This window comes from Cervus canadensis, chromosome 21, assembly GCF_019320065.1.
Source record: "Cervus canadensis isolate Bull #8, Minnesota chromosome 21, ASM1932006v1, whole genome shotgun sequence".
NCBI classification, from domain to species: domain Eukaryota; kingdom Metazoa; phylum Chordata; class Mammalia; order Artiodactyla; family Cervidae; genus Cervus; species Cervus canadensis.
Window position 1 is genome coordinate 18,799,443 of NC_057406.1, and position 12,161 is coordinate 18,811,603.

A 12,161-nucleotide genomic window follows, 5' to 3' on the forward strand; every position below is an offset into this window, starting at 1 on the left:
TTGTCGGGAGAAGATTCCTCTGCTGTAAAGTCAGCCGACCTAATTGCTGATTCAGTAATCTCCTCCGTCTGGCGTACCAGCCTTTCCGGGAGCCAGCGCGGTGCTTCGGCATCCTGTGGAAAAACACATACATGACCCCTCCCCCAAATTAACACGGGATCTGGGCCATGCCAGTTATTATCCAGCGGGTCTTTCCACAAGACCATCGGCTTTTTGCTGGAAATCTGAGGGTCCCAAAATCTCTGCGCGGCTGAATATCCTTCTTTATCTAAAATTTAAAAATTTAAAATATATAAAGCGTGATTAAGGTAATTTCTGGGTAGAAGGGGGTAGAGCTCCCCCCTCTGTATTTTTTGAAGCTGTAGTTTCAAAGTTTGATTAGCACGTTCCACGATGCCTTGACCCTGTGGATTATAAGGAATGCCTGTTTTTAGGGTGATAGAAAAAGAGGAACAAAAATTTTTGAAGGCAGAGGAGACATAGCCGGGGCCATTATCAGTTTTTATAATCTTTGGCGTGCCTAAAATGGAAAAAGCATAAAGACAATGTGAGATAGAATGTTTTGCGGCTTCACCAGTCTGTAAGGATGCCACAATATATCCTGAAAAGGTGTCAATAGATACATGAACGTACTTTAAACGACCAAAGGAAGGGACATGAGTGATATCCATTTGCCAAAGATGATTCGGTAGAAGCCCGCGAGGATTAACGCCAAGATGTGGAACTGGAAGAAACTTAGGGCAAACAGGACAAGATTTAACAATTTGTCGTGCAGTCTCTCGAGGGATTTGAAACTGCAAACGAAGAGTATTACTATTCTGGTGATGTAGCGCATGTGATTGCTGTGCTGCTTCCACCTGTGAAAGAAAAACTCTAGTGTGAGAATCAGCCATCTGATTTCCCATAGATAGAGGTCCAGGAAGCCCAGTGTGGGCACGTAAATGTCCAAAGAAGCAGGGTAAGGTGCGCTGTTGCAGCAGAGACTGAATTGAACGTAACAAATGTTGAATGTTAGAATTCACAGTAGAAATAAAGGGAACAGTTTCTATATATTGCAAAGCATGAGCAATGTATTTGCTATCAGTAAACAAATTAAAAGACTGTGAGGAATATTGTGAGCATACTTTATGGACGGCTGAAAGTTCTACTTCTTGAGCCGATGTATATATAGTTCGTCTGCCAGGAGAAAGGGGTATCATTAACCACAAAGGCAGCAGTTCCATTGGAGGATCCATCAGTAAAGATCGTAAGAGCATCTTGAATAGGAACATTAGAAACATTCTTTGGAAAAATAAATGAATGCTGGCTGGCAAAATGCAAAAGTTTATCAGAAGGTAAATGATTAATAATTTGACCTGTAAAGGAGGAAAAGGCCAAAGCCCACGAGTCATTAAACTGAAAAAGCCATTCCTGCTGTTCTTTGGTATAGGGCACATAAATGTAAGCAGGATCGGCTCCCAACATTTCTCTGGAAAGACGCCTTCCTTTGGCAACGAGGAGGCTAATGAAATCAAAAAAAAGGAGTAAGAACTTTTGAAGGCGATACAGGTAAATGGATCCACTGTAAGGGAGCATTTTGATATAACACTGCCGTCGGGGTATGTTTAGAGGGAAACACACATAGTCCCCACGGTTGAGAAAAATCACAGTAGGTAGCAAAATGCTGAGAGAGGGCCTTTTCAACCAATGCCAGAGCAGCTCGCCCCTCATCGTTTAGTATTTTAGGGGAGGAAGGGTCAGTTGTTGATTAAGATCTCTAAATTGTCCTTCCTCCATTAGCATGTCAAAAGTAACCTGCAGCCCATTACGGCGGTTACGGTCTTCAATGATGTTACAGACCTCGCCGTATTTTGAGCACCACAAGAGATTAGGAGGCAAGTATTGAGATGAAAGACTTTCAATTATGGCTAGAGTAAACGGCGCAGTAGGCCCGTATTGAGCGCAAGCTTGTTTCAGTTGTTTAAAAGGCAGAGGCTCATGATACCTCCGATGATTAGCATCTTGAAAAACAGGGAAAATCATAGAATATCCCTCAAGATTTTCACCCTGTTCTCGGGCTGTTTTCACAGCCATTTGTAGTGGTGAAAGTACTGGCCTTTTTAGGCTAGATGGAACATATACTGGCGCTGTTGGAATCAAAGGCGCTTCTGCGAGAGGAGGGGGAGGGAGTGGGACCGGCGGCGGCAGCGGGTCAGGATCTAAACCGGCTATAACAGATGGCATTTTAGAATGCAACGGCTTAGTTGTATTTATGGGCGATAAGTCTAGTTGTTCCATTCTCTGAGATATGGATGTTAGCATCTCTCTAAGTTCAGAAAAAGGGGAGCCTTGGTCTTTATTCGTTTGTTGAGTTACTATAAAGGCATCCCATCCTTCTTTGTCATGCTTAAAAGCCTGCTCTTTTAAATCGTCTTCCTCATCAGGAGAAAGTTCTGAATCTGAGTCTTGTTCTAGAGCAGTAGTCTCATTATCATTTTTTCTGGAACCTGAAACAGTTGGGGAGTCATATATGTGCTCCGCTACCCGTTGGGGGGCACCTGAACACTTGGGTGTTATAAATTTCAAGGCTGTTTCAAATTTCCTACTCTCGTATTCTGGGTTTAAACAATCTCTTATTAGAGTCCATAGAGAATAAGCATCAAGAGGAACTTTGTCTGGTCCACAGAGGGTATAAACTGTTTGAATTTGTTCTCCCACCTTTATCCAAGTTTCAAGGCTAATAGTTCCTTGCTCTGGGAACCAAGGACAAGTTTCCTCCACAAAGACAAGAAATCTTTCTAGTTTCTGTTTAGAGACAGAAATTCCTCTAGCTTTTAGCATAGTTTTTAACATAGAAACAAAGAACTGTCTACTATTACTTTGCCCCATAATTTTTACTCTCAACTATACCCTCTCCACCCACAGTTTTCCAACGATACCTGAATAGGTGAGGCTTTCTCCCGGGATCACTTTTAATATTTTTGGGTGGCTGTGCTCTGGGATCCGCCCACGTTCCTCGTTCTGGCGCCACTTGCCGGACCTGCCGGCTAGATGAACAGGTCAAGGACGCAATCACCAGTGCACCTGAGAAATAAAAGACTAAGAAAGATGGGGTTGAGAGGGACGGAGTCAGCTTGCGACTGATTCCGACGACTTTATTGAGGCGTAACATACATATATATACTAACAGGATTCACCAAATTTTAGATCAAAGACTTGTATACATGCAGAACTGCAGATACTAGTTTTAGGAGTTTTATCTTAACTCCAGCAGAGCATGGCACCAGTGTCTTACAATCAGGTAAAGACTACCTAGACATAAGCCATTCACAGGAGCCCGATAATCTTATCAGAGTCAGGAAAATGGGCAAATGGTGGCTGCAGCGATTTCCTTGAGGGAGGTGAGAAAGGCCAATTTGCACTTTAACAAATCAGGGGTGGCGGGACAGAGAGGGACCTTTTGATCTCTCTCAGGGCCGAGAAGGGGCCTGAGCAGTCAGGCCGGCTCCCCGCACATTGGCTCATCCTTCTCCCCAGAACTCTCTTTCATAGGGGGATATTGCCTAACTCTCTTATCTTTTTGATATTCTGTGGGCTAAATCTCTCACCCACTCCTAGTCTTTGCTTACTATGTCTGATCTTCATCATTTTATTTAATACAACACTCCACACCTCTATCCTTCACATTCTTCGCCTTTTCTTACCTTTTTATCTCTTCTTCATACTTATTTGGAGAAGGAAATGGCAACACACTCCAGTACTCCTGCCTGGAAAATTCCATGTGTGGAAGAGACTTATATGTTACAGTCCATGGTGTCACAAAGAGTTAGACACAACTGAGCACCTTCACTTTCACTTTCATGCTTATTACCTTTTGCACATTTACTTATTTTTATTGTTTATTGTTACTCTGTTTGAGAATGTAAACTCTATGAAACCTGGGATCATCCTGTATTCTCTTCACTGATGTATCCCAAGAGACAAAAATATTGGTGGAAATTGTACGTTAATAACTATTCAATGAATAATTGCTTCTGAACTTCAATGGAACACAAGTATAGAGTAAGAGTATCTAAAGAAATGTTGTTCTAAAATATATGTGGGACATATGGGGACAAAATTATGGTGAGGAGCTTTGCCCTGGTACATATTATACTTGTGAGGTTCACTTGATTAAATATTCATTAGGATATAACAGACTAAAAAAATATTAGGGCCAATTTATGAGCTTTGTGTATTGTGCACCTCATAGAACACATAATTTCTTTAAAAAAATACAGAGTTAAATATTTTGTAATTATTTTAGAAATTACTAAAACAGTTTAAATAAAAATCTCAGTAGTTGGAAGAAAGAAAAATCACTCCTCTAAATATTTCTTGAACTGAGAAGAATTTCAAATGATAGCTACAAAATATTTATATAAAAAATGATAGTGTCAGCATAATCTAAATGTGTGTTTTGTGGCCCACGTCCTACCGAGAACAAACATCACTGTGTCAAATGCTTTTATTATTGATGAACAAGCTAAATTCCTAAGAGATCTACACACTTATTTAGGATCACACAGTTCAGGTGGCTGGGTTAGGACTTGAACCTACTTATCTTCTCATTTCGCTGAGCAAAAATCAGTAAAGAGACAAGGTTTGTTGAAAGGGAAGTTTGCTTTATTTCAGAGGCCAGCTACCAGGGAGCGGGGGTGGGGGTGGGTCGACTCCTGTTCGAAGGCTGACTCCTTGTTACTGACAATCAGTGGACAAGGGCTTTTATAGATGGAGGGAAGGTACTACATGTAGGAACAGCACAGTCAGCTCTGATGGTCATCATGAAATTGGTCATTGACAGTCTGACCAGTGTCACCTTGATTGTTTCAAGGACCGTTAATCTTCAGCTCCAGGGTTGGATTGTTTCCATTTCCTTGAGGCCATTTTTTAGAACTGTGCCAGCTTACGTCATGACTACAGTCTGTTCCTCATGTAGTTAACTTCTCCACTTGGGGTTCCAGGATATGTAACACAGCTCACAGCATATGGCTCGGAATAACATCTACAGCCTTGGTGGAGGAACTAAGTGTTCTGGGAGGGGAGGACGATAGGGCCCTGCTCCATTTCAGTCTCGCTTATAAGCTTAGAGGCTGACTTCCAACAGCAAGCCTCCCAAGAACTTCTCAGTGTAGGTTGAAGCAACACTGGTTTTCATGATCTAGCAAGAGATGTTATGTTGGTTGAAAACACATTCAAGGGCAGTGGGCACAGACCTCTGTTCTCAATGGCAAATGTCAAAGAAACTGGAGGTTATATTTTTAAATTGATGCTAAAATTCAAGGAAACAAATCACTATCCATAATGCAGGACATTCTACAGTAAAATTTATGTAGACTCCTTAATACATGAATTCCAAGGTAAATGAGCAAGAGTAGGGGGACAATTCTTTAATAAAACACACCAAAGTGATGTTGGAGACAAGTTAACAAGAATCCAAATGGATTCACTTGTGCTAGGCACCATGTCACTAAACCAAGATTTAATTACAGTTTATTCCTAGGTTTCTTTTATACAGTGACAGTAACCAAACGCAAAGTGTAAACTTTGATCAGCTCCTGCATTGAGGAGGAAAGGGGTTCTAAAAAACCTTTTGGAAGGACTTGGATGTAAAATATATGTTAGAATATATATTAAAGTATTTTGATTTCCTTAGATTTATTTACATATGCAACTTACTAATCACCACATTCAGAAAAAAACGGTAATAGAAAGCAAGTGAGAAGAGGTAAAGGCTGTACGGGAAAACTGTAATAATTGTTAGATCTAGGTGAGGAAAACATCGGTATTGAACAAACTGTTCTTGAAGCTTTTTGTGCAGGTGAAACTGCTTTTATGGTTGCATCTACACACGATCGTCGCAAGGTGGCGATAGACTCACTTATGAGTTCGTACAGGAACACTCCTGTGAAAGAGTCCAGAAAGAAATATTTCTCAACATAACATCCTCAAATGCTGGCTCTAAGAGGAGAGATGTGAAAATCCCAGAAGGCAAAACTCATTGAGAAAATTCACGCTTTATTTGAGTAGTTAACATTCAAATAAGTGCTGGAAAGTGGAAGAAACCCTGAAGTAGGAAGAAGCAAGGACTGATAACTTGCTTCAGGGAAAACCTAGCCTCTAGTCCTGGCTTCATCAACGTCTCATTTCTGTGACCTTACTCAAGTCGGGAATGAGTAGCTGTCACGCGTAACATGAGGAACATATCTGAAGAAAAACTTGGAGAGCGATTTCTGTTAGAATTGGAATTGCCTTTAAAAATTATGCTTATTAGAGGGCTTTGCTTAGAAATTTTTAGCCACGTAGCAGTTACCTAATTCTTATTGTAGAACAATGACAATTTCCCATGAAGCACAGAGGGTAAATCCATAGCACATTCTGATTATGCAGCCTTCAAAGTTTATTTCGAAAGGACCCTTATAGATTGTGTTGATAGAGAGTGCAGTTGGATCCATATACCTGGGTGGTTGTATTTGGGTTCTAACCCTGTTAGTGGCCCGCCTCCTGTGCTCACGTCCTCAGTTGTGTCAGACTCTTTTCAGCTTCATGGAATGTAGTCTCCAGGCACCGCTGTCCATAGAAATTTTGCAGGCAAGAATACTGGGGTGGGTTGCCATTTCCTCCTCCAGGGTGTCTTCCTGACCCTGGGATCAAACCCTCATCTCTTGCAACTTCTGCATTGGCAGGTGGATTCTTTAGCACTACCACCACATGGAAAGCCTCAGGTCACCTCCTAAATGCTGACACATCATTCTATGCTGCTTATATTATTACTTGAAAAATGGTCCTTTCAGAAAACCGCTCTTGTAACTCAGTCATCCTGAGGTTTCGCGTAATCAGTCACCACATACACGAGCAACACAGATTTTGAACTAACCCCAGTCCAGTAACCATCTTACTCCGATTGCACGAGAAACCTCAAGCAAGAATCATCTAGGAGAGCTCACTCACTAAACAAATCCCATCTGATAATTATGTGTTTGTTGTTCAGGAAATACTTACTGAACATCTACTATGTGCCAAAACCGTGCATTGACTTACAACACTACAAAGGTACTTGATCTCATGGAGCTCAGATGGCAATATGGTGATAAAATAATAACAATGGTAAAATGAGATATAAATAAAATATCAAATTTCATGTTATGAAGGAAATAAATAAGCTGTGCAAAAGGACAAAACAGATTAACCTCTTCTTATTGATATACATTTTTTTTCTTTTTTTACTTTGGTTTTGCTTTGTTGGAAGGGAACAAGCACAGTTACACACACACACACACACACACACACACACACACACCCCACACACACAAAACCAAACCCAGTAAGTGCACAAGAGGACAGAATGGAGTTTATCAAACACCTGCAGATGCAGACCAACCGCTGTCAAGGGGTGAATTAAAAACTATGCCCATTACTCCTGGTTACTTTAGTTGTTTCATGAGTTTCTAGATATTTAGAATTTAGAACTTTTTTATAATTATCTTGTACTTTTGGATTTTCTTTTTTTCATTTATTAGTTGGAGGCTAATTACTTTACAATATTGTAGGGTTTTTGTCATACATTGACATGAATCAGCCATGGATTTACATGTATTCTCCATTCCGATCCCCCCTCCCACCTCCCTCTCTACCCGATCCTTCTGGGTTTTCCCAGTGCACCAGGCCTGAGCACTTGTCTCATGCATCCAACCTGGGCTGGTGATCTGTTTCACCCTAGATAATATACATGTTTCGATGCTGATCTCTCAGAACATCCCACCCTCGCCTTCTCCCACAGAGTCCAAAACTCTGTTCTGTACATCTGTGTCTCTTTTTCTGTTTTGCACATAGGGTTATCATTACCATCTTTCTAAATTCCATATATATGTGTTAGTATACTGTAATGGTCTTTATCTTTCTGGCTTACTTCACCCAGCAATTCCACTTCTGGGCATACACACTGAGGAAACCAGATCTGAAAGAGACACATGCACCCCAATGTTCATCGCAGTACTTTTGGATTTTCCTTCCCCACACTGCTTGGTATGAAAGTAAAAACTTATCCTTGTTTATTCATATCTGCATTTTAAAGGAACAGAATTTGATTGGTGGCTACTAACACATCATGGATTGGAAAAAATGGCTTAAAAAAGCTAGACTAATGCGCTATGTTTTATTTTTAATTTTTCCCAGTATAATTTTTTCCATGATAATTGATTTTTTTTTTAAAAATCGAAATACAGTTACTTTACAATGCTGTGTTAGTTTCCAGTGTACAGCAAAGGGGTATACAGTAGGTCCTTGTTATTTATTTTACACGTAATAGTGTATATATGTTAACCATGATACCTGCTTTCACACACACTCTGTATATTGAGGAGCTCTGTCAGTGGGTAGAACAGGACGGTAAAATAGTGGGAAACGAATTTCAAATTCAAGCACATGGCATAGAAAATAAACGGAAGATATGTCACTAGTCCAGTTTCAAGGGTGATTCAATGCAACATAAATAGACCATTGTTATGCCCTTACTCTTGTATTTGAATCATAGACTTCCCTTCATTGTTCTATCATATTTGTCCAACTTTAGCCAGGAGAGAAGCAGAGCCAGTCTTACAATCATAAAGAAGATTAATTATAACATAGCAAAGAAGAAACTAAATCCTGTTTTAGAAAAGTGGGGAGAAAAAGTTTAAAAATGGTGAGAACCAGAGAGATTTGAAGGAAAGTTCAGAAAGAAATGAACATTCAGTTCACGCTTTCTACAGTTCCTAGGCTTTTTCTAGGCAAAGAATAAAAGGATTATATGAAAGGAGTCTGTCACACATATGGGGCAAAAGTGAAATCCTAAAACATCAGGATGTGTTTGGAGAGTGGTCAGGAGCCTGCATCTGAAGCATGGGCTTCACAGAGGAAGTGTAGATGGCCAATCCTGAGTGACATAATAGGTTGACATGACTTGGCTTTGCAGTGAGTTTATTGTCAGGAAACGTTGACTCAAATCCTGCAAATAAAAAAAAATTCTCTTATCTGATATTTTTTAATCTGTCTAGAATATGGTTAGACTTGCCTTCCTCCTGGAATTGCATCTTTATAGTTTGAATTTCAGAGATGACCTCAGCCTTATCATATCCAAGAATGAATTCATGTGATTATCTAATAGTGCAATAGCAAATGACAGTGTAAGGACCTAACTTCTCGGGCTTAGTTTCATTGTAAAAGGTCCATACAGATGTGTGCTTTAGGGGTGCTTGATTTCAGATCTCAGAAGTATAGGAGAATGAACTTAGCTTTCCCCTGATCTGCTTTAGAAGGTTGCTTTGAATGTCATTCCAAGGAGGTAGGAATGATATTGTCAATTGTGGGAACACTTTTTCTAAAGTATCTGTTCTTTACAGATCTTTTCCCTCAAAGTATCAAACACTTCAAACATCTCACTTTTTATCATATATTACTTTGTAATGATACTCTTGTCTAGAATCTTTTTCTAAAAACTTATTGATATTCCCTAAGTAATTGGCACAAAAAGAATTATACTTTGAATTTTTGAAGTGTTCAAAATTTTATATTAATAATTATTATAAATCAACATGCATGGAAAGCAGAAATTAAAATTTTATTTTGGTCATTATACTATTATTTGAATTTATATGATTCAGGTTGGCACTGACTTACTGGAGTAAGTAGATATCTATTTTTCAGGAATTTTATTATGCATCTCCTTAAAGGATAAATTCAATATTACCATTTATTTGATTTCCATAGAAAATTTGGCATGTGTTTTTTTTTTTAAACTGAATACTCAAGAGATTTATCAGAATAGATTCTGTAGATTCTCTTCTGTAATAGATTCTCTTCTGTAACTTTAGCTTCCCCAACTGTGGAGTCAGGAAAAAAAAATCACATTTTCCACGATATCAATGAAAATTTTGATTACGTATTTCCTATAGCATGAACCATAGAAAGAAGCAAACATAGAAGAAAAATCAAAAAGCATTGATGAGAAAATCATAATTCAAAAAGATACATGCAGTACAATGTGGATAGCAGCACCATTTACAGTAGTGAGGACACAGAAACAACCTAAATGTTCATCAACAGAAGTGTGAATAAAGAAGACGTGGTACATATTTACAACAGACTATTACTCAGTCATATAAAGGAATAAAGTTGGATTGCTTGTAGAGACGTGGATGGACCTAGAGACTGTCATATGAAGTGAAGTAAGTCAGAAAGAGAAAAATAAATTTTGTATTAATGCATACATGTGGAATCTAGAAAAATGGTACAGGTGATCATATTTGCAAAACAGAAGTAGAGACACAGACATAGAGAACAAACGTGAGGACACCAAAGGAGAAAGGGGGTTGGTGGGAGGAAATGAGGGATTTGATTGACATATATCCACTATTGATACTACGTATAAAATAGATAACTAATGAGGATATACAGTATGGCAGGGTCCCCAACATCTTGGATCTAATGCCTGATGATCTGATGTAAAATCAGGTGGAGCTGATATAATAATATAGAAGTAAATAAACAAATATACAATAAATATCATGCACTTGAATCATCCTGAAACATACCCACCTCCCTGGTTGGTAGAAAATTTGTCTTCCAGAAATTGGTACCTGGTCGCAAAAAAGTAAAGCACAGTGCATAGCACGTGGAACAGTAATTAACGCACTGTTGATGGAAGTCCTAAAGGGAGGGATATATGTGTATGTATGGTGGGTTCATTTTGGTGTGCAGTAAAAAGTAACACTGTACAAAAAGATCTTCATGCCCCAGATAACCACGATGGTGTGATCACTCACCTGGAGCCAGACATCCTGGAATGTGAAGTCAAGTGGGCCTTAGGAAGTATTGCTATGAAAAAAGATAGTGGAGGTGATGGATTTCCAGCTGAGCTATTTCAAATCCTAAAAATGATGCTGTGAAAGTGCTGCACTCAATATGCCATCAAATTTGGAAAATTCAGCAGTGGCCACAGGACTGGAAAAGGTTCATTTTCATTCCAATCCCAAAGAAAGGCATGCCAAAGAATGCTCAAACTACCACACAATTGCACTCATCTCACAACACTAGCAAAATAATGCTCAAAATTCTCCAAGCCAGATTTCAACAGCACGTGAACCAAGAACATCCAGATGTTCAAGTTGTACTTAGAAAAGGCAGAGGAACCAGAGATCAAATTGCCAACATCTGTTGCATTATTGAAAAAGCAAGAGAATTGCAGAAGAGCATCTACTTCTGCTTTATTGACTATGCCAAAGCCTTTGACTGTGTGGATCACAACAAACTGGAAAATTCTTCAAGAGATGGGAATACTGGACCACCTGACCTGCCTCCTGTGAAATCTGTATGCAGGTCAAGAAGCAACAGTTAGAACTGGACATGGAACAATGGACTGATTCCAAATTGGGAAAGGAGTACGTCAAGGCTGTATATTGCCACCCAGCTTATTTAACTTATGTACAAATTACATCATGTGAAATGCTGAGCTGGATGAAGCAAAAGTTGGAATCAAGATTGCAAGAGGAAATATCAATAACCTCAGATACGCAGATGACATCACCCTTATGGCAAAAAGCGAAGAAGAACTAAAGAGCCCCTTGATGAAAGTGAAAGAGGAGAGTGAAAAAGTTGATTTAAAACTCAACATTCAGAAAACAAAGATTATGGCATCCAGTCCCATCACTTCATGGCAAATAGATGGGGAAACAGTGGAAGCAGTAAGAGACTATTTTCTTAGGCTCTCAAATCACTGCAGATGGTGACTGCAGCCATGAAATTAAAAGACTCGTGCTCCTTGGAAGAAAAGCTATGATGAACCTTGAAAGCTTGTGAAAAAGCAGAGATGATACTTTGCCAACAAAGGTCTGTCTAGTCAAAGCTATGGTTTTTCCAGTAGTCATGTATGGATGTGAGAGCTGGACTATAAAGAAAGCTAAGCGCCAAAGAATTGATGCTTTTGAACTGTGGTGTTGGAGAAGACTCTTGAGAGTCTCTTGGACTGCAAGGAGATCAAACCAGTCAATCCCAAAGGTAATCAGTGCTGAATATTCATTGGAAGGACTGATGCTGAAGCTGAGGTCACAGCACTTTGGCCATCTGATACGAAGAACTGACTTACAGAAAAAACCATGATGCTGGGA